Genomic DNA, 26944 nt, shown 5'->3' with positions numbered 1-26944 from the left:
GATTTTGTGTGGTTCCCCACTGATGTGCCCACGGGACAAGTTTGTGAGCACTGCGGTTGTCCCATCTCAGGAAGACAAGAGTTGCACTCAGGAGTTCCTGGCACTTTTACTCATACTTGTCCCATAGGATGCTCTGACCACCTGGCACAGTAGTTATTTTGCCAACTTATTTTTGGTATGTCAGAAGCAAGAAGGCGTGGAATTAACAACAGAAAAACTCTATCCCTTTCAGGAATGTGTTTCACCAGGAATTGAGAGCTTGTCCCAACGTGCAGTGCCTGAGTGCCAGAAGTCCATTGCCAAGGATGCAAAGTTTCCTAATTCTGCAACGCGGTTGCACTAAATACCCTGCATGAGCAGCTGATCTTGTTTTTTCCCCCAGTTTTCAAGGCTGCCCCACAGAGTGCAGTGAGATCTCTACATGGGGATGCAGCATTAGATTTGAACTCTTGCTCTGTGTCACTATATAGTTCACTCTTGCATGAAGAGCATGTAGTTAGGGGGGATATGGCCTCATGTTACAGACCCAGAAATGTGAGTTTGAGCTTCCCTTCATGCCCCTACTGAAGGTTAAGCATGTTTCATGGTGGTGTGAAGAAAAAGCTCCTCGTCTGAAGAGCTGGTGATCCAGATGGACAGTATTTAAAAACAAGGGGAGCAAGGAAATGAACATACAAACCAAGAACTGAGTACGGAAGCTTATTGCCCTTCTAGCCTGTCCAGTGTTGATTGGATGTTGGTCTAAGTGCTTGGGTCCCTGAAACTGGTAGCCTTTGATAAATAATCTATAGGAAAGTGATAGCTAGCTTTAAAAAATCATATCACTGTGTTTAAAGGTGAGGAAAAGGTCAGCTTATGGTGAAATCTCTTGGTGTGATTGACTTGTTTTTTTAACATATTCATTTACTTATCCTTCTAAAAGTGTGGGTGCTGGACAGATGAACTGTGGTGTATATGGCAGCAGGAAAAGGGATGGATAAGGGCAGGCAGGAATGTGTGGTTGGGTGCATGGGAATCTTTTAAACTGGATTTGCCTCTGGAGATGTTGTCTTATGAAACTGTCCCCTTCAACATCAGTGTATCAGGATGGTCATCCTCCTTCCCCATATCCTTTGGGGTAACACAGCTGATTTTGCAGAAGTTTGCTGTGGTTAAACAGCAGCTGCTCCTTGGCTTTACATTTGCTGCTCTGTGCTGCACAGTGTGTAGATCATGGGACAGGCCATTCCTGGGCAGTGCCCTGTTCTTCTCTCAGTCCTCTTGCAGCTCTGTTACCCTTGCCTGGGATTGCAGTCCCTGGGCTTCATGTGGGTTCTCTGCCTGGGTGTGGTCTCACCCTGCTCTCACCCTGCCTATGACCAAGAGGAACTTTAACTATGCAGAGTTAGTGGGATAATATGACTTAAAATTGTCCTCTACCTGATTTGGATGTTGTGCAAGACCCAAAGTGGCACTATAGGATGTGAGAGACAATTACACTCTTCGTGGAGTCGTGGGTTAAGTGGGTTAAGCATGAGGGCTTAGAATTGCAGAAGGCAAGCATCTACTGACAAATTCTTCCTATCCTGTCCTCTAACATTCATTCTGTACGTGCTCTCTTGCAGAGAAACTGTTCTGCAAACATTATAGAGAGCTGTAATGTATTAAAATTAGGTTTAGATTAGCATCCTCCCACCTGGAAATCCAGGTGCTTTACTTATCATGAGCTGAGCTCTCCGGAGCTTGGAGACAACCATAAAGCTTCTGTGAACATCCTTAAATAGCTGTTCTGCACGTATAAATGCTGCTCCTTTGAAATCAACTACCTAATTTCCAGAGCAAGTGATATGTATTGCTGTGCATAGCGCTCTCCTTCCCTGGGTATGAATTGCCCTATTCTGCTGAAGAGCATGGACCAGGGCCCAGAGTGGCAGATTTTGTATTACATATTTGTCTGGTCAAATTTTCCTTCTCCATTGAGTGGAAGATGCAAGTGGGCAAGAGAGAAGAAATGCCATGTTGGAGAAAAAAAAGAAGGAAACGGTGTGTAGAAGATTTAAAAAATAATAATCAGTGGTAGTAATTTGGAGGTGTCCAGATAAGATGGTGGAGGGGTAACATCCCAATGTATCAGTGTTCTTGTAATCATCAGTGTTATTGTAATGACTCTCCAGTTCATCACAGGGGCATAATTTCCCCAGGTGCAGATTATATCAGTTATTTTTAAGGGCACACTGAAATCTAAACTCTGTCTTCAGCTGGTGCGGGGTGGCATAACTACATGACCTCAGCAGAGCTCTGAGAATTTATTCCAGCCAAAGTTCTGGTTTATTGACTGATTGCTATAAAACACCCCACACGTCGGTTCGAGGTGGTGAGTACAGAGCACTGTATCCAAGTGAAATTTTAGAAGAAGCAGAAATAACACAAAATTCACTTGCCACAGCTGGCATCCTGCCAGAGTGCTGGGATTAAGCCGGCAAATGCTTATAAACAGCACAGCTGGCCCTGGTTGTAGCTTTCCCCTTAATCCACATGGCATGGTTCCTCCGGAGCAGCTTCCTGAGCTGTAGGGTTAATACTGCTACTGAGGAAGAAAAGCTGCCGATGAAGGGGCTGGTTGCCTGCTGGCCCCTTCTTCTGGCTTATGTGTTGGAAGGCTAATTGCAGAGAGTTCCCAGCTTGGGGGGAAAAAAGTGGAAAAGACAAATGGCGAAAGGATGATTGGATTTTGCTGTCAGCCTGAGGAGGTGAATAGTTGGAGCATGGAGTTTACTGTGTAATGGAGGCCTAACCCAGTGCCCTTTGAAAGCAATAGAAAGCCTCCAACTGGGTTCAGTGTCCCTTTGTTCTAAGGAAGGTGAAGATCATGGACCTGGGAAAGCAAAACGATAACAGGCTTTAGACCCGCAGAATGCACACTTATCATGGGGTCTGCGGAGATGCAATTACCTGTCTAGGTTCATGGAGAGACAAAATAGTGATGTTTGCCTTAAGGTAAAGGATTTTTTAAAAAAACAAACCAAACCCAAAAATAAATAATGCATTCAGGGGAATTGGATAGAGGTGTCTGCAAAGGATAAGGATTAAAAACTTGGTTCTGCTTGTTGCACTCCTGCCCAAACCTGAGTTTAGAAACAATGCAAAACAGTGCAAGGAGCAGAGGAGCCAGTTCCAGTTCTGCAAGGAGATTAGCCAAAAGATAAAGCAGACTAAATAAAAATCAACCTATATCTTCCTGTTGTAGAGGCAAAGAACTGAAAAGATCAGTTAGAGTATATGGGAGGGACCAAACCCAAGTTGGCAATAAATTGAGGACAGATAGGTTGTCTTGGGAATCTTCAATCTACCTGGCTGTCTGTGCACATATCTGCCATCTTATACATGGGGCATCCTATAACTACAGTAGAAAATCAGAATAGTCCATGACATACACTGAGGGTGTTGCTTTGCATATGTATACCTGAACAATTCCTGGTTACTATGGCAACTGGCACTATAGAAAGCGTTCCTATGGATTCCTTGACAATTTCTAATCCAGTGGGGGAGAGAGAGCCGTCTGAGAGGGGGTCTTTGCCAGATGGGTAGCCTCTAGAGAACACCCCTACAGGGACTAATGGGTCTTCACTGGAGACCTTTGAGTTATATGTTGAATTTGTATTCTTTAAGAGAAATAAAATGAGCTCTGAAAACCTGATCTCTGCAGTTAGGGTTTTTGGTGCCACATGGCTAGACATTGCCTCAGAAACTTATGGACTCCTGAGTAAATATCCTGGATTTTGCATTTAGTGAGGTCCATCAGGTATTTAAATGTTTATATGCTTTTAAACAGCTAAATCCATTATGTAGGTGATATTAATATCCTTGAACAGCCAATGAACTGGGGTGGGACTCATGGAGTCACAGAGTCATGGAGGTTTGGAGGGACCTCTGGAGCTCATCCAGTCCCCAGCTCAAGCAGGGTCAGCTGGAGTGGGGTTGCTGAGGGCCACATCCACCTATGAGTTGAATATCTCTAAGGAAGGAGACTCCACAGCCTATCTGAGCAACCTGTTGTGGTGTTGACCACTCTCACAGTAAATAAGTTCCTTATGTTTAAATGCCATTTCCTGTATGACACTTTGTGCCTGTTGTCCTGTCAGTGGGCACCACTGAGAAGAGTCTGGCTCTGTCTTCTTTACATTGTCCTGTCAGATATTTATACACACAGATAAGACCCCCCTGAGCCTTCTCTTCTCCAGGCTGAACAGTCCCAGCTCTCTCAGCCTCTTCTTTTGTGACAGATACTGCCATCCCTTAATCATCTTCATGGCCCTTTGCTGGACTCACTCCAGTATGTCCATGTCTCTCTTGTACTGGGGAGCCCAGCATTGGATGCCTTGGCTACAAGCACTGTCCTTTGGAAAGCATCCACATTGTCCATCAGCAGATGATCAAGGGAGGCAGGATCTGGACCCATGTGTCCCAACTACCCACTCTGACAGCGAGGCCACGTCTTCTAGCCAGGCTTGGAGATGGTTCCCTTCTCTGGCTTCTCTTCCTTGCTGTAATGAAAACGTGGTTGGACTGATTATCAGAATTGGAGAAGTTGATGAGTCACTGTCTTGTAGAGCAGCACAGTTTTGTGTGGAGCACTGCACTGATCTGCCTACCCATCTTGGGTGAAGATTTATTTATGGTGCTCTCCGAAGTGATACTGTAATATCCTTTTCTAGCCCACATTCCCTCTGGTGCCTGCTCACTACGAGATTTTTTTTTTTTCCCAATGTGTTAAATAAGATTATAGCGTATTGAGGTTGAAGGGAGCAGGATATTGTTAGGATTTTTATCATCAAATTACTACTTTAAGCAAACTGGAAGTCTCTGATCAATCATGTCCTGGCCTTGACATCCTCTCTCCTCTCAAAGCCCCAGCAAGATTCAGTGAGGATACAGAGGTTGCCTGAGGTAAAGGTGGAAAGCATATTGGTGTGAACAGCTGCTCCTGGTCCTGGCTCCTTCACTCTCAGGGAGAGTTCAGAGGCAATAGATTTGTCTCAGTGAAACATTTCTCCTGCTTGGTAAGTCATGCTTCACTAATGTACTCATCTACCAGGAGGCTATTTTCAGTTTATGCCCATTCCAAAAATGAGAGCACATCTCCGCACTCCTCCTCAGCCTCCCTGCTCTGCCCTGGGAGGGCTCGAGGGGATGGTGGAGGCATCTGATGCCTGCAGGGAAATGTGGGTGCTTTGCCATCTTCTTCTTCTTCAATGAAGCGTGAGAAAAGTGATCTGCTGAAGGTGTCTATGGCAGGCAGATCTAGCTGGCCACTCATTTCTCCTATCTGTTGCAGGCATTGAAGGTGGTCAAGTCACATTTAATTCTGATATAAAATTAGAATGTGTTTAGAGGCAAATTCAGTGTGTTGCCTGGCAGAGGACCTGCATTGCCCTTGGCACTTCTAAATTTAGATTGCTAAACGCAAGTGATACAGTGGTACCTTCCCTGCTTCAGAAGTCCAACATCTCTCTTTCTACAGTGGGCTGGTGGATGCATGGTGGTGATGTTCCTTCTACCTCCTGAAATACTGAATTTGACTTATTTTGACTGATGCCATCCTTCAGTCAGTATACAGGGGCTACTCAGTCTAATACCCAAAAAGTTAACGCAGAGGGGCAGCAGTGAAATGGTTAACAAGAAGGGCAGGGGAGCACAGAGAGATGGAGATGAAAAGGAGATGAAACGGATTATCCAGGACAAGTTGTTTTGGTTTGCTGCAGGAGGATGAGTCACTGGCGATGGTGGCTAGTGTAGATTTCGAGAGATGTGCGTCCTTTTTTCTGAGTGAGATTTTCAATGGAAAATGTGGTTTAAATGTGGACTAATGTCAAACGATGCAACAGGGGCAGTAGAGTGCATATGTTAAACTAAACAGCTCTGCAGCCAGCCACCCGGTGAAAGTATTGATGGGTTATTTATTGCAGATTATATGACAGGGGAAGAAACCTGGCTCATCAGGGGCTAGGGAAATTAAATGTTATTCTCCTGTCACGGTAGGTGCTGAAATCAGTCTGTTACCTCCTGTTACCTCTTTTGATGAGCATGCAAAGCAGCCTGTTGCTCGGTGGATGAGGCCAAGTTTTTAGAGTTGTAGCTGACTAATTCTGAGGGCAGCAGTAACATTTCTGGTTATGAATTTCAGAGCATAAAATGTTTTCTGCATAGATCAAGAAAGATGACATCCCTGCCACATATAAAATTGATAACCCACTATGGAGGTGTTTTTACATAAAGAGCTTCTTTGAACCATCAGATAATGGTGCTACTAGAAGCATGGTACTGAAGCAGACCTATTTAGTGCAAAATTTTGGCTTCCATAGGTTTCAAGAGAGATCACCTATTTTACACCCCTATAGGACTTGTTTCCATGTCATGTAATTCTGTGCCATTATGTGAATACTGTGTCTCTGCTTCTCTGCGGACATGTAACAACATTTATCAAAGTCCAAAAACACGTGTTAGGAATGTGTTAGCCAGGGCAAATTTAATCCTGTGCTTAGCATCTGGTCAGTGATACTGCTCCCTAACTCTTCTTAGATCTTTAAGCCTGGTTGTGGTAAGGGTTCTGCACACACAGTCGGTGCCTTTGGTGACTGATTTAGTTGGCCAACTTTTCTTAAAACAGGAAAAGATATTTCCTGCTTTGAAAAGAGTAGTCATGTCTTTGCTCATCTGCCAACATCTGTTGGTGTGAGCCAGTCACAAAAATGTGTCTTAATCCAAAGTATACCATGCTCTGACACCTACCAAATCCTAGGCCTAAAGGGACTTGGCTCATGCCCATGGCCTTTGGGAATTGCTGTAGAAATGATTAATAGTGATAGCCATGGCCGTCCGTGGCTGTTAATACCAACATCTGGCAGATTTTGGCAAGAGTGCTGAGCATTGAGGGTTGCCTTATGGCCATTCTTGATGCGTTATGTGGTGCAGATAAGTGCTAACAAGTACATAAGCAGGTAAAACTGGAGAGATGTGATTGATGCTTTTCCAGTGGAGTCAGAGACTAGAAATCCAAATCTACTCTATGGTAACATACAGCTAAGTTTTTGAGGGACTTTATGTGCAAACTGATTGACTTTTATTAGAGAGACATTTCTTCTACTATAAAGAACCTGGTGGCTAGTACCTGACAATGGGGTTCATTGCATTCAGCTTATAAAAATGTTATTTATATATCAGCAAAGATTAAGGACATGAGTCTCTTTCTACTGAGGTGGCTGTGAGATTACCAAGCAAAGAGCAGTCAGCATTATGAAGCGATTTGGTAAATCTGAATGAGATCAGCAGTTGTCATTGAGAGCAGCCTAAAAAACACCACACATGAGACAATCTGAATGCAAGCTGAATAGATGGGACATATTGCTTGAATGCAAGAGACAGTCATATGGAGTCAAGACATGGGTAAAAAGCAAGGCTAACAAGTTTAGTAGGCAATTAGGCTGTGGCTGAGCCGAAGGAGATAGTTATGTGATTTAAATGCCAGCAGAGCTGTCGGATTGGGGTTCTGCTCCTGACTGCTGCAGGCTCACAGGCTCCTTTGTTTGCTATTGATGCTCTCCCCTGCACAGCCTTGTTTCTGCTTCAGAGCTGCCGAAGGGGTGGCTATATGGGGGGCAAAATGTTTTGGTGAAGACTTTGAGCTCGTTGCAGAAACAGTCAGGTCTTGGTTGAGAGAGGGATGCTGTCAGCAAGGCTGGTTCCTACAGTATCTGTAGCTGTATATGCATATATATGTGTATATATGTATTTATATAGCTATGTATGTATGTGTAGATGTAAGGCTGTCATTCTTGCCTCTGCTGTCACAGACTTGGAAGTGCTTTTTAGGAGTTGATAGGGGAGGTAGGAGCATAGCTGTACCCTCACTTTCTCAACCCTGAACTCTCCTGATGTGTCTGGCTGGCCACAGAGAGAAGGGAGCTGCACCGAGGTCTCCAGCAGGCTAAAGAAAAAGCTGAGTCTCTGTCAGCTTTATAGCAAAAAGTATTGTAAAACAAGGAGTTGGTGGCCTCTTGGATAGAGGAAACTACTCACTGTGATCATCTAGTAGAATGGTGGCCCTTTTGAAATACCCTTGGTATGTGGCAGACCCGCATTGGGAAAACATCAATCGCCCACTCAAAAGGCAGCATTTGCCAGAAGGTTTTATGCCAAAGTGTCTGAGTCAGTGTTCTGTGAATGGGGAGCTTCTGGGTTTCCTGACGCAGCCCTGGTGGGCCAGTAGAGCATGGCACAGGAGCCAGCAGTTGTCTTTGGAGGGTGCCAGTCCTGCCATCACTCACCAGTGCCATGGAGGGCCTGAAACCTTTTGCACAATGACCTCAGGAAGCTCAGAGTCACTCATGCTTGTCTCATGCACATGGAAAGCTGTCTAGAAGCACAGAGTTTGCTGTGGAAAGGGGAAGGGAAGGGAAGGGGAGGGACAGATGGGCAAGGAGGTAGCAGGTGGGAGAAGAGAAATAGAGCAAGTGCAGGACAGACTTGGAGCCAGTGGTGGCCAAACCTGCTAGCCAGAACATGCCAGAAGGAAGCAAAGATCATGACCAGCCATCAAAGCATCCCCAGGATCCCTTGCCAGTCCTTTCTCCCTGGAAAAACAAATACAAGAGGAGGCTCACTGACTTCATGTCATCCCAGGAGCTTCCAGCACAGCATCATCAGCCATAGCATGCTGACCTTCTCTACCCTGAGTCAGACTTTGTCCTCTCTTCATTTGGAACCCCTCTCTTGGATGGGCCAGAGAGGATCAAAATGCCAGGAGCCAGAGTGTGAAGGACTCAACAGACCATGACAACCATGTCCTGCATGGCCAGGAACAAAAATGAATGTGACATGGCTCTCCAGCTGAAACACAAGAAAATGTGAGGAGCACTGTGCCTAATTTGTCAGTCAGGCAGAGCTCTGGTGATGTGAGGAATGGGAGGTGACACCCCATGGCACAGCCACCATTAGGGAGGAGGATGGTGTGTGCATGTGCTCATCCCTGCTCGGCATCAGCGGGACAGTTATTTCCTGCTGGTCCCCCCTCCCACAGATGTACCTGAAAAGATCTGCCAAATAAGCTGAATAAGCTGTTTGACTACAAAAGCCAGTGAAATAGTAATTTTGGCAAAGAACAAGTTTTCTGGAAATCAATTACCTAAAATTCAACCTCCGGCTGGGTAAAGTCCTGCAGATTCCAGTACAGTGTTTGTGTTGCCTGATGGATTTCTTGCTCTGGGGATTGCTCTCTCCTCATTTTAATTACAACCACTTTCAACAAATGCAGCAAGGAACACCCTTTAAAACCAAGTCAGGCAGCTCTTCCCCATGCCTTCAAATATGGGCAATGAGGCTGTTGATCTTGCCACCTTGTTACATCCAGAGATCATAAAATGAGACTCGTGCTTAAGTGGATTATGTAGTTTTGCTCAGTGGCTTCACGTGGAGAGCAGAGACTGGGAGCCAAGATTTCTAGTTCCCTGCATTGCCTGTTGGCAATGGCTGGGCTCTTCTGCAGTGTGTGGCATGGCCACCTGTTTTATTATTTGGTAGAAAGCTGGGACTTCCTTCGAATGCACTTTCCTTGAGGCCTATCCTGGATCCCTCCCACAGAGCTGGATTTCTTCTCTGTTTATTTCTTTCCTGTTTTCTTTATATGCTTCAGTCTTTAAATCTGCAGAATGCAACTGGAAAGATGCTATGCAGACAAGCTTAGAGATTGCAGCTTGTGTATGAATTCCCCTGGACTCTTGGCATGACCTCCAGATACGCTGTAGGTGCTAGGAGATAAATAGATGTCTTCTTACCACAACATAAAATGTGCAACACTTCCTGCAAGCAAAAAGAAGAGACTGAAAGTGTTGTACCCTATTAAGAAAGAGAAGTCCCCCTCTCATAGCTTTAGTAAGGGCAGATATTCAGATCTTGTTACGCTGTTACCAAAAAAATTACCAGGATTACCAGGAAATGCACAAAAAGCCATGGGAAGGCAATGCAAAATACTAGTGGAGGGCTGAATCTGGAGAGTTTGTCCAAGGGATGAGTAAAAGGGCTTGTGCTACCTAGCTACAAAAATTTAATGGATGTAAAAACCAAAGAAAGAGGGGAATGATTTGGCTTAGTCAAAGGGCATAGCACTTAGCAGTAATGGGGGCAAATTATGGAAGGTTAAAATCCAGGTTGAGTACAGTACAAATGTGCAGTCAGATGTGTTAGTTTAGAGAATAACCTCCCATGGAGATGTGTGGCACTTAGTTGGCATTTTGCAACTAGGTAAGTGCGCAGAAGGGGTAGCAATGAATGGGTATCTGGAGAAAGGAATTGGGTGTGAGCAGGTCTGTTGAGATAGGAATGCGTGTGAAGCTGTGTTGTGAGGACCCATGGGTATTTTGCCTATAAATAGTATGAACAGAAGAGCTGGGAGAATACAGTGTGATGGCTTCCCAAACAGCTATCCCGAGGGAGAGACTTATAGAAAAAACTCACAAATCAGCAGGCTTTATTGAAACATTTTTATGTCCAATGCTCACTGTTCAGAGATCCCATAATCATTTTCACTTATTGATGGACAGGCACCACTATTCCAAATTTACAGAGGCAGTAAAGACAAGACGTGGAAGGCCAAGACTCTCTGTAGTCACTTAGTTGGTTAGCAGCTGACCTGAAAAAAATTACTGTTTCTTATCATTTAGGCCTTTCTCTCTGAATCGTACCATCTCTGAAGCTCATATCTTTTTTTTTTTTTTTTTCTCCTTTTCCAATCAGTACTGGAACCTGCTGTACCAAAGTGCTGCTGGGAAGCTGTCTCTTGGAGGGGGGTAATCTCCAGCTGAATCACAAGAAAGATTGTACCTATCAGATTTACATCACAACTTTTGAGATTTTTTAAAATGCTTTTTAAAAATATTTGAAGCTGTAGATGGTTCTCCAGACCCAAAAGGAGAAATATCTGAGGTCTTTTCAGGAATCATGTTGGCAACTTCATCCAGGAAACAGCAGCTTTCTTGGCTTCCTGTGGTACCTGTTGTTATACCCAGTTTGAAGGAGCTGCTATTTTTGAAATTTACAGGAAGCCACAAAGTTCATGTGTTTATTAATTTATTTTTCATCCATGTACTGAGCAGAAGGCAGCCAACAGCTGATGGATCCAGGATCCAGGGAAAGAGGGAATGGCAGCAAATCAGAGATTACAAATAAGTCCCTTGTCTGGTTGGAAGTGTAGCAGAATTTCCAGGTGAACAAGTCAGAGACAGAGACGTCTGTAATTGTTAAGGAGCTGGACACTAGCGAAGAAGTTAGTCTAGTGAAGAGTCAGTCTGGAGCTCCAAAGAACCCTTTTAATTCTGCAAATCTTGGAGCAGTTGTGAATTTGGCTTGAGACAGAGAAGTCCAGTGGTGACAAGAAACATTACGTTTTCTTTTTTTTTCCTTGCTCATTTGATTTTCCTGTTTATTCTTAGCATCACGTACAAGACGCAGTCATTTTCCCAATATCTCTGGGAAGAGATTAAAGACCCAGGATCCATTCTTCATTCTGTATTTATTTAATATGTGCAAGCAGAAGTTGGTTGATGAAACATGCTATTGAACTGAATGAGGCCATCACAGGACAATATGGGTTTATTTTTCTCCTTAATGATGATTCAGGTAAGTAGACAATGACTCCTGGAGGATTCTGCATCGAGATCATGGAGCTGCAGGCAGCTCTCCTTTCATATTTTCCCCTCAAGGCCTCAGCCTTGGTCCTGCTGTGTCATGTTCATATGCTTTGACCTCTTGGTACTGATGTTATGCAGTGAGGATTTGGGGCTTGGAACAAAGCAGCCAGGATGGACTTGATGTTCAAAGATCCCATGTTGATTACCAGACCCACAAATGTCAGTAAATAAATACTACCCAAGCACCACATCTCTAAACCTGAACAAAACCGTGGAGCCATGCCCTTCCTCTGTGTGTAGTGTTTGATGGCAATGCAGGAGGCAGTATCTCTCTTACCTAAGGCCCATGTTTGAGCACAGCGGTCTCCAGATTAGTACCTGGAGAGACAGTGCTTCCAAGTCCATGAGCATACAAAGGTTTTAGCGTGATGTTGGAGTGAAGACAGGCTTTGATGTACCTACAGTTGGCAGCCCAGATACCTCCTGTAGTGTGATGGTTCGTGGTTGGCGTTATGGCCAACAGACCGTGTGGCTAACCAGCTACACAAGGTTAAAGAAAAGCTGTGTAGTGTTAAGACTTCCAAGGCTGGCCACTGAAGAGAATGTGGTATGTCCCCAGATCTGTATATGACTGTATCTGACACCCTTTACTGCTTAACTTAACTTACAGCCTTAGCAGGAGCAAATATCTTAGGCATGCAAACAGCAAGATCTCCTTCCTGTCTGAGATGGGATTTTTTTCTAAATTGGTTAACGCCAATTGCCTGTGCTTCCTGATAAGCTAAATAACTGCAGTTGGGATCATCTTCATGGAAATTTCCATATGCCCCTTGCAGAGAAGCCAATAACCAGCTGTCAAGCAATGAACCTCATCCCAAACACCCAACCAGGCTGGCTGCTAAATGGGTGTGGAGGGAGTGATGACTCCACATCCACATCCAACTCATGGCTCTGTGTGATGGCAGAGTTGCAGGGTTGCATGACTGCTTGCACAGTGGGCTTGGGCTGCTGCAGAGTGGCTGTGCCAGCTATGCAAGAAGCTCCCAGGTGGAGATATGGGAACTGCTGCTGATGGACTGCCCATAAATTCAGCCCAATTAGAGATGGAGAGGATGTCTTCTTCATTTGGTCCCCATCCCTTTCTCAGTGCAGAGGTGGAATGAAATGCTGTGATCATCAGTGCTGCATTATTGTAGCTCTTCCTTGGTGGCCAGCAGTCTCTAAAGGTGGACTTGCCTCCTCCAGCCCTGACAGCACCCCCACAATTGATAACAAGTTGAGCTTTGCTTTTGTCACTTATCAGCTCTGCAGCAATACAGTTTTTACTGCAGCTTTGTTCTTTCTCTTTGAAATGTAGGCTAGCGTCTCCTATTTTCCCTATGCTACGCAAGGAGTAGTAGAGATGGTGTATTTGGAGTATTTAGAGTAGAAGTTTACAGTTATCTAATTTGCAGCTTGAGAGAAGTTATATATGTCATTCAGGAGTATAGAGAGTTGTTTTGTTATTATTTTATTAAAAGTGCATTTTTTGGTAAAGGGGATCCTTAGCCAATAATCAAATAAGAGAAGCTGCAGATCATTAGGAAAACAATAAAGGATCAGACTAATGACTCTTAGGGCCTCATTTGCTCTCCAGTTAATTAAACAGACAACACAGATGCTGCTGCTGTTAATAATATCATTCAATTACTGTGCTGCTAAGTATTATGGTCCCTAGGAAACCATTACCCAGTGCTGATTGAGAAGGGGAACTGTGAAGGGCTACTTAGGGGACAATAAACCATGTCTCTGTTGAAAAGGGGGCTGAAAGGAATGTTTACTAGAGACACTAGGTGCTCTAGTACAAGTAGGTGCAAGGTTGTTTGAGGTGATGGAGGAGCTAATCTGAAAAGCTGTACTCCTACCCCAGGTGTGCTAACGAAGCTCAGAGCAGCTGGTCGGGGTCAATGGGAGGCATTTTTGGGAAGAAGGGGCTGGGGAGGAAGGTTCTTTGCTTGTGGAAGGAAGAGAGTGTGTGCATATAGCAGCTGGGAGATGGATGGTGAATAAAAGGGAATTGGAAATGGAAATGAATGTATCTCAACACCCCAGAGTATACTAAGCATTTCTCCAGGGGGGGCGGGGGATATCATAAAAGCCTCATTGAGCAGTGCAGGTAATAGATTCACTTGTCTAATATTTCCACTCTGTTAGTTTGAGGGCAAGTGTAAAATCCAGGGCTGGCAGTAGAAGACCTCATCTCAGCCCTTGTGACTTTACCAAACTCAGGTTTATTGTCCCAGGCATTGCAGACACATGGACTATCGAGGTGAAGGAGCACAGCACAGCGCAGTCCCAGGTGGCTCCTGTTCATGGCACAGACCTGCTTCCCCCAGCATCCTGGGAGTGCGATGCACAAGGGTGTGAGAGGGCAGAGGATAGATGTTGAAAGGAAACCTGGACCTTCCCCAGAGTCCTGATGTCTTGTTGCACCATCTCCTCTGTCCCAATCTGTCAGCTGTCTCTCATTTTCCCCATCAGGGCCAGAGGTGCTCATTTTTTTCTTTTTTCTTTTTTTTTTTTTTTTTCCTTTTCTTTGTGTTTGTTTGTGCAGAAGAAGCTTCTGTAGTATTTATCTGTACTGTGGTAGCAGCTGGAGACCCTGACCACAGATGTAGGGGGACTTGTATGCTGTGATGCTCAATCTGGCAGGTAACAACAGTGTGGGGTTAATGGTCTGTGTGCTTGGTACTTTCAGCTGTTCTCTGGTCCCCAGGAAGTGCCTTGGGTCATGGTCATAATAGCTTAAGTAATATGAAGAAATGTGTTGGAAAATGCTTGGCAGTAGCTCTGTGTAAGAAAACCTCTCCTGCGTGGCTGCACTGACATTTTGAGCACAGTGCTGAGAAGTTTGCTTCTGTATCAGGCTGCTTCTTTGTGGGTTCTCAGGGTAAGGAGGTGTCGCAGTGTTGAGGGCTGCACTGCCACGTGGTGACACCAAGCTGCATTATAACTGTTTAGCTAGTTGCAGAAGGGTCCTTTACTGGCCTCTCCTGGAGCATTGTGCCAGGATCAGAATTTCAGTTTGCATGTTAAAGGCTAAAAAAAAATGTACGTTTGTGATACAAAATGATTCAACCCCAAACTAGTAAGAAGGGAATTATATTAACTTCTGGAAGATGCTCTGGGGAAACCGGTTCCAGTGATGAGGCACATTGCTGAGAGAAGCTGTGGCTGTCCCCTCTGGAAATGTTCAAGGCCAGGTTGGACGGGCCTTTGAGAAACCTGGTCTAGTGGCAGGTGTCCCTGCCCATGGCAGGGGGGTTGGAGCTAGATGTTCTTTTAAGGGTCCTTCCAACCCAAACCATTCAATTCTATGATTCCATGATTTCCTTTAAAGCTCAATTTAAAAAACATACCTATATGGTGTTTTTACCCAAGCTTGCATTTATTCATTCAGGTTCTCCTTTTTCACTGTCTTAATATACTATGTCAAAATAATTTAAAATGGCTTTAATCCCACAGACACCTGTGCCCCCACTGAATTAATGTCTGAGCACCTCAAATCCAGAACACAGAGACTGTTCTGGCCCCTGGGACTTGTAGTGTCACCTGGCAATTAGCATCTCTTTGCTCTTCTGCCATGAGCAAGGTATGAACTTGGGAACACACTGGGATCTGAGACCTGGGCATGCACCAGCGTCTCGCCAGCCATTGGGCTGGTGGGGGGCCATGAAGGACCAAGGCCAACCTAGATCTGGTGGTGTTGCCAGGGGGTGGACCTGCTACTTCTTCCTCAGACTGGGACCATCCAGATGTTTTCAGCAGCTCCAGCTCACTGGGGCTACGTAGCACCTCTTTCTGGAGAGTGGAAAAGTGTCTTTCTTGGTGGCCAAGACACTGCATGTTCCTCGGCCTAAGGCAGTGGCCAAGGACAGTGCAGTATAAGACTGAATATCTCAGGATGTATCTTAGCACCACGGCAAACTCAGGCAGAGATCAATTTAAACAGGAGAATACAGTGAAGCAGTAGCAAAGGAGATTGAACCTCAGTTCTATGCTTAAAACATGGTAAATTGGGACTAATGTCAATCAGGGGAATTAAATGCAAGAACAGCCCAGGCCCTTGTGATCTCCACTGCTGAGAAAGGAGATTTATTGTGGATGAAATCATTCTCTGGGGTGCTTCAGTATAAGCAAAACATCTCCTTGTTTCCGTACAGTTTGTCTTTGCTGGCACTGGCCGGTCGAAAGGCAGCTCCAGATCAACTTTGCATCAGCAGGACGGGGACTGGCCTCACAAGGACATGCCGCTACGCTCACCTGGTCGCTTGGGGTTTGTGAGAGGTGGGAAAGAGGCTGGGGTGGCACAGGTGAGCAGAGACAGGTCTGTGCTCCGTGTTTGGGGATATGGAAACCTTTCTAGGACACCATTTTCCTTCTGTTTCAGCTCTTTCCCAGCCCCCTGGAAAGGGGCTGACAGTCTGTGCCCCCAAAGACACTCACCTCCTATATTGTCAGGGGTGATTGGTGACTGTGCAGACCTTCCCAATGCTCCTGTTTTTAGCTTTTGGTGACCCCTCCTTTATTATGGATGTGTGTGTGACTTGCTAGCTGGTAACAAAGCTGGTGAATGGGCTGGAAGGCATGTCCTATGGGGAGTGGCTACGGACTTTAGGCTTGTCTAGTTTAGAGAAAAAGACGATGAGAGTTGACCTCATTGCTCTCTATGGCTTCCTGAAGAGTGGAAGTGGAGAGGGAGGTGCTGATCTCTTCATCCTGGTATCCAGTGAGAGGACACATGGGAATGGTTCAAAGCTGCATCAGGGGAGGTTTAAACTGGACATCAGGAAACATTTCTTTACTGAGAGGGTGGTCAAACACTGCAACAGGCTTCCTAGAGAGGTGGTTGATGTCCCAAGCCTGTCAGTGTTTAAGACGCATTTGCACAATGCCCTTAATTACACACTTTAACTTGATCAGCCCTGAAGCAGTCAGGCAGTTGACTAGATGATCATTGTTGGTCCCTTCCAACAGAAATTATTCTACTTCTATTCTATTCTATTCTATTCTATTCTATTCTATTCTATTCTATTCTATTCTATTCTATTATTTCTATTTCTATTTCTATTTCTATTTCTATTTCTATTTCTATTCTCACTGGCATCCCACTTCTGTCCCACAAATGGAAATATTAATGAAGATCAGCCCCACCGTGAGGAGCTCCATGTGTGCCTGCAGGGATGGGACCTCTCTCCAGCAAGGCTTTGGCTTTGGTGCATCTGCCAGTTGCCCGGCCACCATTCCCTGTCTGCAGCCTGCTGAGATCTGTGGATCTCTACCCTGCCTCAGTTGCTCCTTCCTCTGACGTTTCTTCGCTTACCCATTATTGCACTAAAGGCTTGTTTTGTTCATAAGCTCCCACAGACATCTCTTTAATCAGGGCGATAAAACACAGCCATTAACTCTTTCTAGGTCAATACTCTCCCATGCGACACAAGGTGTTGACATTTCTTATTTAATTCTTCAGCATTCCTCATTTTCATGAGGGATTCCCTGTGGGGCATATTAATTAATCTCACTGGAGTGCAACAAGAAACACACCTGCATTTTTTTTCCACTTTATGTATTTATTTATTTATTTAATTCTGATGTAGAGATACTTGGTTTCTACGTTTGAGGATGTGGACAGTTGTTCAAGAATTGTTACCAGTTCTCTGTCCCAGATACTGGTCTCTATCTGGACTTTTCCTGAGTACCAAGTAACCTCCTTTCTGCTGAAAACCAAAGCAAAGCATTCTTCTAATGTATGGCTCATCCTGCCCTTGTTCCCCAGCTGCCTTCTTTCCTTACATATCCAAAGAACCCTCTTCTATTTGTTTTAGTGTTCATTAGGCAGTTCTCATCTGATTCCTACATGTAGAAACTTAGCAAACATGTTTTTGTTGTTTTGCCTTTTCCCGCTCCTTTTAAATGTCCCTGTCAATTCTTCCCTTGCAATAAGTATTACTGTTATCTTGCAATAAGTTGCAAGATCTATTGCAGTAAACATTACTGTAATCAAATCCTGGTACTCTTTGTGCATTTGTCATGGAGAAATCTCAAGCTGCTTTTTTATCATCCCTGCATTCTTCATACCAAGTGATTCAGTTATTAATCCCTTTAATTTTTCATCATTGTGCTTCAGAAATTAAGGACTTGGATACCTGCTTTTGCTTATCCTTCCTTTTAGTTTAAACAGTAGTAGTGAACATTTGATCAAACGCTTTTGCGTAGTGTCCTCACTGTTGATCTAAACTGAGAATAAAATAGAATTGCTTTTTGCTGGCTCTGATGCTGTTTCAGGGGAGAAAAATCTATTGCCTATTACATCCAGGAAGGACTGAGCTGAAGTATCGTTAGTAACAGTAATTCTCCACTTGCCATCTAGAAAATTACAAAATGACACATTTCCCAGTATTATTTATCTTTCTAATAATTTCCCAGAGATCTCTTTCATGTCTGCATCCAATGGCAGAGATCTGTAACAGCTTCTCAGAAAATGAATTCTGTTCAGATGGATCCTGTTATATGCATGATCTAATTTTTTAAATCCTTATGAGCTACCGTGTTATTCACCTGCACTGCAGTTTTGCCGTTAGAGCTTTTATTTCTCTCTCCTATCATATCACCCAGTACTCTGTACTGATCATATCATGTTCCTGTTATCACAGAAATACCCTGTTTCATATCTGGCACCAGGAGTTCTTGTTCTTCCAAGCATTCACATTGCATATCTGCCATTTTCCATGGGCAAGTTTTCCTCATGTTTTTATTTCCTTGTCACGTTCTCTTGTTCTCTCTCTCTTTCTTCATATCCTCCTTTCTCCTTTCACCTCTTCTCTGCTCATTTAATCTCTTTTTCATACCCTTTCCCATCTCATTTTGCTCTTTCACCCCCCTTTCTCTTTTTCCTCTCTCACAGTGAAATAACTCCCATGTCCTTATAAATTCGTTAGCGCTTGTCTCCCTGCTTCAGGCTAGCCTGCAAAAGAGTTGCCGGGTACCACACTTTAAAGGCATTTGAGATGTGCTTAGTCTATAAAATATGGAGCACGCTCAAATACAGTGAATCTGTCTCAGCTAATGTCCCGGTACGTCAGCGAGAGTTAAACAATCAAGGTCAGTGCAGTTCAGGGCTTGTGTGCACACTGGATTACTCAAAGTCCTGCACTTAATGACACTTGTCTCTGCTGGCTGTGTTTAACTATTTTGCTTGTGTTCCCAAATCCTGATGATCCACTGAACTGCCCACTCCAGGCTACAAGTGGAGGAGGGAGAGGATGAGTCCAGTCTGGAAAAGGGGGGAGAGGGTGTAAGAGCTGAGAAATGATGAGAAGGGGGATGTGAGAAGAGGCTGGAAGGTATTGAGGGTGGAGAGGGGAAGGTTAAGAGGGTTTAGGGGGAACCATGGTGGTCAGGATGGGGTAAGAAGGACCATTTGCGTACCCAAAAGATGCTGGAGATGGTATAGTGGCCAAGATGAGCTCCAGATCTGTGCTGTAATGCGTTTCTGCACGTGGGGAGAGGGAAGGAAGTGGGGCAGAAAGCAAAGTGCAGCAGATGTGTGAAGAGAGAGGCATGGAAAGGCACTGAGAGATATAAAATGTACAGAGTGGGCTGGAGGTAGAAGAGGGGCACCCCTGATCCCCCATGAGTGTCTCTTTCATAGCGGGAAGCCGCTGTTCTCCTCCCCAGTCCCAGCTGGTCTCTGGGGGATGCTGGCACCACCTTGACGATGCCTGTGCCTGCTGCACCCGACGAGTGCTGCCCAGCCAAGGCTTCAGCACTCTCCCTGGATCAGCATCAGCAGCGCTGGCAACAGCAGCAAAGTGACGGGGCCAGCCGCTGGCAAGCTGCTATAGTTAAAAAACAAAACAACAACAAAAAATTATATACATAAGAAAAGGAAAATGAAGCAATGATGGGTTGGGCAATTAAGCTAAAAGCATTTGAGAGTGTAATCCAGCTCTCTCTATCAATAATTCAGGAGTCCAAGATCAGTCTAATTGATTGAACACCTTCCACAGTAGTCAGCCACTAATAAGACAAATGAAATGTCTTTTTTATTGTCAAATCTCCATCTCACATTTGCACAGGCAGAATCCTGCAGGGCTTTTCATTTGAGGAGCTTGGGTATTTTTTCTCTTGATGGAGATAAATTGAGGGCCAGCGTCTGTTTTTAAACAGCAGTAAATTAAGCCGGTCTGCTCCTTTGGCTGCGGGTGGGTGGAGAAACAGAGCTATGCTGAACAGGATTCACACATAAAACTTGTGTGGGTCGTCAAAAGTTGAACCTCATTCCCAGAGGATGTGTTATCACTGTGTAATGATTTGAGTGCCTAGGACACTTGGCATTGACAGACACCAAGGGACTACAGATCCTACGCTAAAGCCAGCGTCTCTTGCCTCCCTTCCTCTAAAGAAGAACCACATTAGGATCCTTGGTTTCCTAATAGTGGTGTCGATGCTTACCTTTTGACACGGCATAGATGTTTAGAGAGGGCAGGAGAAATGTTTAACTTTTCCAATTTACGTGAGCAAACCACATCACAGGTTGTGAAGAAAAAGAAAAAAAAAGGGGGGGGGGGTGTGTTTGAAACAGTTCTGTGTTTTATAGCTTTCTTCCAAAATTATGCCAAATGCACTGATTTGAGGGACCTCTTTCATGACAAAGTAGGGCATGATCAGCAAATTTGCTTGATTTTATTTCCTTTGGACTGTATCCCTGAGTTGGGGGGAGATTGCCCCAGCAGGAGGGAGCTTGTGGACAGCAGCTCCGGAGCACTGCCCATTGCTAATCAAAAGCTGATTTGGAGAAGTGAGGCTTGAGTTGCTACTGATGTATATACAAGTGCCTATCTGCACGATGAAAATCTGTGTGTGAGCAAGGCTTCTTTAAGCCCAGATACTCACCAGTTATGCTAACACATCCTCTTGTACGCACAGAGGCTCTGGGACTGGATTTTTAGCCAACATAAATCGAAGTACCTCCTCTGGGGCATTCTGCTGACTTATACGAGCTGAAGATAGCCCTGGGGTGAGGGAGCAGCTCTGATTATGATGTGTGCATGTGTGTTGAATTAGGAAAGACCGCAGGCTGTGTGCATGCTCTCGAGTCCCCACCGAGTTAACCTTTTCGCTGGTGTGACACAAGTTACCTTGTGAGCAAACCCGAAGTATGGACATCTGGTAGTGACTTTTCCTCAGTTGCTATTATTACACGTGTTTCCCCGCGGCTTGCTGGGGTGGGAGGGAAGGAGGGAAAGTGCCTAAGAGCAGTTTCATTTTGCCTGCATTACCTCTGAAACATTATATAATGTGTTCAAATGCTTGATCTAACCAAGGAGTAGTTGTTTTACTTCCTAATCGAATAACCTCATGATGTCTGTCTCCTCTTAGCTTTGCTCTAGCTTGACTGTGCAAATGCCATTTAATTGTGTTCTTGTGAAAACTAAAGGCCAATAGCCTTGCCAGGGATGGCTAATTTTATAATGCACTACTCCAGAATTAATCTTGACTGCAAAGATAAGACTGATAGTTTATAGTTGGCAATTATGGTCATAGAACAACTGTTGTATAGGGTGGTTATAGGCTATGAAGTTTTTTAACTCTTGTGCATTGACTAAGGAGGCAGGTGTTTGACATAGTCAAGACAGAGGAGAATGAAGAAGGGACAGATGGGAGTGAAAGAAATGGGACAAGGGAGAGGAGGGAAATAGGACCCCAAAAAAGGTGATAACAGTTGAAAACAAGTAGGGTAAAGGCATGAGAATGTCATGGGAGTGACACACAGGTGGGACAGGGGAAGAAGAGGAATAAGGGAGATTATGGAAAAGAAATAGAAAGAAACTAATGGGAGAAGTAGACCAGTGAGTACAGAAGTCCATCTGAGATTCAGTGTAGTCAAAGAAGATTTCTTTTTCTTTTGAAGAATATTTTCATCTTCTCTGTCTTTAGGCCACATATGACCTATTTGCCTAGTAAGAAAAGTAACGTGGTTACTACATAGTAGATGTGCTGATGCTTACTGGAGTCTTCTCACTGGGACAATTTCTTTCAAGCTGAGAGCTGGTCCTCTGCAGAGACAAATAAAACATTGCTAGGTTTATAATTCTGCTGCTGCTGCTACACAGCCAGGAAGTCAGGAGGTCTTCAGGAGTCAGGAGCAGCTTTAGCCTCAGTGTGAGCACTTGAAGCTGATGGCAACAGCTCCATCAGACTGCTTACGGTTTTGCAAGGCAAATGAGACCCAGCAGCAAATGAGCTAGCAAGTCTGGAAGTGGAGCTGTTACTTCCAAGACTTGCAAGCAACCAAGCTAGCAAATAAAAAAACCCTATTGATCTGTATTGGGTTTACGTAGCAAGGTTTTGGTAGCCAGGGACTGCAGGGGTGGCTTCTGTGAGAAGACACCAGAAACTGCCCCCATGCTGGACAGAGCCAGCTCCAGCTGGCTCCAAGACAGAGCCACCGCTGGCCAAAGCTGAGCCCATCAGTGATGCTGGTGGCACCTCTGTGATATATTTAAGGGTAAAAAATGCTGCGCAGCAGCTGTGAGAGAGGAGTGAGAATATGTGAGAGAAACAACTCCGCAGATGTCAGTGAAGAAGGAGGGGCAGGAGCTGCTCCAGGCACCAGAGCAGAGATTCCCCTGCAGCCTGTGGTGAAGACCACGGTGAGGCAGGTTGTCCCCCGACAGCCTATGGAGGACCATGCCAAAGCGAATACCCACACTTCAGCCCATGGAGGACCCCACACCAGAGATGGTGGGTGTGCCCTGAAGAAAGCCGCAGCCCTTGCAGACCCCATGAAGGAGCAGGCTCCTGGCAGGAGCTGCAGCCTGTGGGGAGGACCCCACACTGGAGCAGGTTTTCTGATAGGACCCACACTGGAGCAGTCTGTGCCTGAAGTACTGTACCGCATGATAAGGACACACTGGAGCAGTTCTTGAAGAACCACAGCCTGTGGGAAGGACCCATGTTAGAGCAGTTCGTGAAGGACTGTATCCCTTGGGAGTGACCCCACGCTGGATCATGAGAAGGAAGGAGAGGCAGAGACAAAGTGTTATGGATTGACCACAACTGCCATTCCCAATTCCCTTGCACCAAATGGGGAGAGGAGGAGAAGGAGGCAGAAGTGTTGGGAATAGAGCAGTGAAGTTGAGCCTGGGAAGAGGGGAGGGGTGGGGTAAGGGCTTTTTAGTTTTGCTTTTGTTTCTCACTATCCTACTCTGTTATTAACTGACAATACATTAAATAAATCTTCCCCAAGTTGAGTGTCTTTTGCCATGGTGGTAACTGCTGAGCAATCTCCCTGTCCTTATCTTTAGTCACAAGTTTTTTCATCCTATTTTCTCCCCCTGTCCAGAGGGGGGGGGGGGGCGGAAATAGAATGGCTTGGTGGGCACCTGACAGCCAGCCAAGGTCAACCCACCACATGATTATATATATGGATTCCCCGGAACATGCAGCTGAGGAAACTTGACTTCCACAAAATTACGCTAAGATCCTTACTGAGAGTCCAAACTTGAGCGTGTGTCTGCAAATCCAGTCCCAAATTAGAGTGAGATAATACCACACTGGAAGTACAGGGCATACCCTGTACAGGGCATGGGAAGGGGTTGTGCAATGGAGGGTTGTTACGTCTCTTAGACAGGAGCTCTAGTGGTCCCTCAGCAGTGCTGCTCCTTATTTATATAAGCTTCAAAGCTTGCAAGTGAAGCTGAAACTGAGACTTAAATCCCTACAGGAATGGTTCTGAAGGATGTTAGCCAGGTTTTGTTTTAAATAATCCTACTCATGGGTTTTCTCCCTCATTGAACAGATTAATAATTTTCCTCATTACATGCCCTTTTTTGGAGGGGTGTCAGACTCTTGGTCTGATCTGTATTCTTCATGACCAAGTCCTCTCCCTCTCTGGTATCCACGTCTGGAAAGTGCAGATGGTAGTTTCCAGTGTCAGGACAGAATTGTGAATAGTCAGGGACCATCTCATGTTTTTCTGTGTCTTTTATATAGCCCCTGCTCTTGTGGGGTCGTGGACCACAATGGAGGTTCTCAGGTATAAAAACTGTAAACGATGGTTATGACTGCTCAGAAATATCACATGAAATATTTTGTCAGTCTGATTTCTTGAGCTACATTGTATGGGGGAGTTCAGGGATGAAACAAAATAGACCTGGTTATGATATGAAAAGAATGTAGTAGGATGCTGTTTTCCACCCAGCAAAAGAGAAATGATGAGGGGTAGAGGTTGGCAGAAGCTTTGGTAAGTGGCTTCCCATTTCTTCCCGCTCAGTTTGACTATTCCTGTTGGCTGGGAGTAGAAAACTGAAGTGATGGATTGCTCTGATTATGCCTAGTCAGGTGCATTAAATGGTGTCTCACTCTACTGCCTCCTGCAATCTTGCTGCTCGATGTGCTTATCAGGGCTGACGTGGGAAAGGTAGATGTCTGTAAACAATAAAGAAATAAAAGGAGAGGTAAAAGATCTCAGAATGGTCTCAGCAAAAGAATTTGTTGGGAACTGGAAATGTGTTGGGGAGACTAAACTGAGCCACTTTTAGAATAACTAATTGGGGTATGCCTGTCAGCTTCAAGACTCGATAGCACACATGAACCCCATCCTGCTTTTCATAGGTCATTTGTTGGAGAGATGCTTGCCCTGTGTGGAAAGTTTCTTTTGAGCATCCATCTGTTTAATGCTAGCATGGAGCTTAGCTCAAACACTTGTCTGTAGTTAAACCATGAACTCATGTGTTCTTGAGTTACACTGCTGTGAGTTCATAGTCACCAAGAAAGATTACTCTGTTTTCATCAGTGTGAGACAAAATAAGATCCCATGGATTTTTAGTACTGCGAACCAAAGACAAGTAGGTTTCAGATGCAGTACTTTATTTCAAGTTGTGTCAGTGCTGTATACAAGATCTGTCTAAAATTGTATGAAATACTATTCAAAGTCTGTACAAATGGAGCATTGAATTTCTGTGTTTCTCTGTCTAAATTTGGGGTGTTGATGTACAAGAAAATTGAATTCAAGCTGGAAAGGTGCAAAATGCTATGAAAGTGAAAGTGTAATGCAGCAGATGAGCAGTGGCTGGTTTATTCATCCTAGGGCAAAAAAAAAAAAAAAAAAAAAAGGCTAGTGAGATATGGTGGATCTTTATTAATCTATGGGAGTAGGGAAGACAAACTGGGAGGACTGCTGTTTGAGCTAAGGACATCTATGAGAACAAACAGACCATGAACAAGTTTGGATTGAAAACAGGAAGACTTTTAGCTATAAGAGCAGTGAGTTTAGAAACAGCATTGCAGCTTGATTAGTGGAGACGAAAGCCCTAACTGAGGTGGACATCCATCTTTTTAGGAAGGAGATTTTCACTGCATGTGAACTCAAGTTCTGGTTTTAATACCAGTTAGGCTCAAGCTCCTAAAACACCTAACTTAACTTGGACAGTTTCTGTTGGCTGGAACAGTATCCCATGAGAAACACCTCTGGTTTCATCTTGGTGGCCTTGGTGGGGAAAGGTACTGACAGTCTCTACACTCTTGGTGTGTGCTTGCTTCTTTGAGATAAAAGTTTCTATCAGAAAAAAAGGATGAGGTGGCTTCATTTGAAAGTGCCAACCCAGTGAGTTAGACCAGTCTAGCTCCAGCGGTGTAATTACCTTGATACTGCAATTCCAGCAAATCTTCCTGTAGACAACCCTGAACAATGTTGCAAAGCTTTGACCTTCACATTTTAGCTCAGCTCTTCTGTCTTCAAAGTGGAAGGATAAATGTACCTCAAAGTTAGCACTGGCTCGGTGGACAACTAAACAGAACAGTAGAGTTGGGCAGTATATTTCCATTAACTTTCTTGGTTTCAACTTGCAAAAATGCTTTCTCAATCAGAATTGAACTTCTTCCTTCACAGAAGTTTTGGGTGAATTATTTCAGTTTTTCAAAAACAATGGACAGGACACACTTCAGATTTGTAAAGGAAAACTGAGAAATCTCTTTTTGCTTGTATTTTCAAGCATAAGCCTGTTTTGGGAATAAGAGCAGCAGAAATAAAAAAATTAATGTATTGGTAAAATAAAGTCAATCCAAAGCATTTGAACAAAACATTTTTCTTTCTTTTTTTTTTTTTTTTTTTTAAATGAAATACATATACCCCTTTGATGAAATCTATCTATTAATCCAGTTGAATCACTGCTCAGTCTATATGTGATGTGATGAGGGAAATTATGATGAACTCCACTTGTTCTGGCTGTTAGCACATTGAAGCCAGGTTTCAACTAATAAAGCTGCTGCAAAATTAGAGTGTCTGCATGGAAAATAGCCTTGGCCAAAACTGCAGCCAGTCAGAGTCAAAAGAGATGTTTGGGAGTGCTTTTCTTCATAGAAGGATACAATAATTGCTGTAACTGATGTAAAGAAATCTATGATTGCAAAGATCTAGAATCAGGAAAGCTTGTGTCCCTCTGGCTAATTCCTTATCATGGTCATGAAGGGACAGAGAATGAGAAGCAAAGGAGAAGGAATCATAGAATTGTAGAATGGTTTGGGTGGAAGGGACCTCAAAGATCATCTAGTCCCAACCCCCCTGCCATGGGGGGGGGTTCCACTAGCCCAGGTTGCTCAAAGCCCCATCCAACCTGGCCTTGAACACTTCCACGGAGGGGGCAGCCACAGCTTCTCTGGACAACCTGTGCCAGTGCCTCACTGCCCTCACAGTGAAGAGTTTCTTCCTTATATCTAATCTAAATCTACCCTCTTTCAGTTTAAAACTGTTACCCCTTGTCCTATCACTACATGCCCTTGTAAAAAGTTCCTCCCCACCTTTCCTGTAGCCCCTTTAAGTACTGGAAGGCCGCTATAAGGTTTCCCCAGAGCCTTCTCTTCTCCAGGCTGAACAACCCCAACTCTCTCAGCCTGTCTTCATAGGAGAGGTGCTCCAGGCCCCTGTGCATCCCTATGGACCTCCTCTGGACCTGCTCAAGCAGGTCCATGTCCTTCTTATGCTGGGGGCCCCAGAGCTGGACACAGCATTGCAGGTGGGGTTTCGTAACAGTGAAGTAGATGGGGAGAATCATCTCCCTCGACCTGCTGGCCACGCTTCTTTTGACGCAGCCCAGGATACAGTTGGCTTTCTGGGCTGCAAGCACATGTTGCTGGGTCAAGTTGAGCTTCTCATTAACCAACACTCCCAGGTCCTTCTCCTTAGGGCTTCTCTCAATCCACTCATTGCCCAGCCTGGATTTGTGCTTGGGATTGCCCTGACA

At 44.6% G+C, this 26944-nt stretch overlaps 1 protein-coding gene across 1 annotated transcript in view; it reads left to right on the top strand.

Moving 5' to 3' along the window:
• The window catches only part of KCNK9 (potassium two pore domain channel subfamily K member 9), an 86774-nt gene that overhangs the window by 46090 nt on the left and 13740 nt on the right, over nucleotides 1–26944 (top strand). The gene's annotated exons all lie outside the window — the stretch shown is intronic.

This window comes from Strix uralensis, chromosome 1 (genome assembly GCF_047716275.1).
Source record: "Strix uralensis isolate ZFMK-TIS-50842 chromosome 1, bStrUra1, whole genome shotgun sequence".
Taxonomy (NCBI): domain Eukaryota; kingdom Metazoa; phylum Chordata; class Aves; order Strigiformes; family Strigidae; genus Strix; species Strix uralensis.
This window is presented reverse-complemented; position numbering and strand designations above follow the sequence as displayed.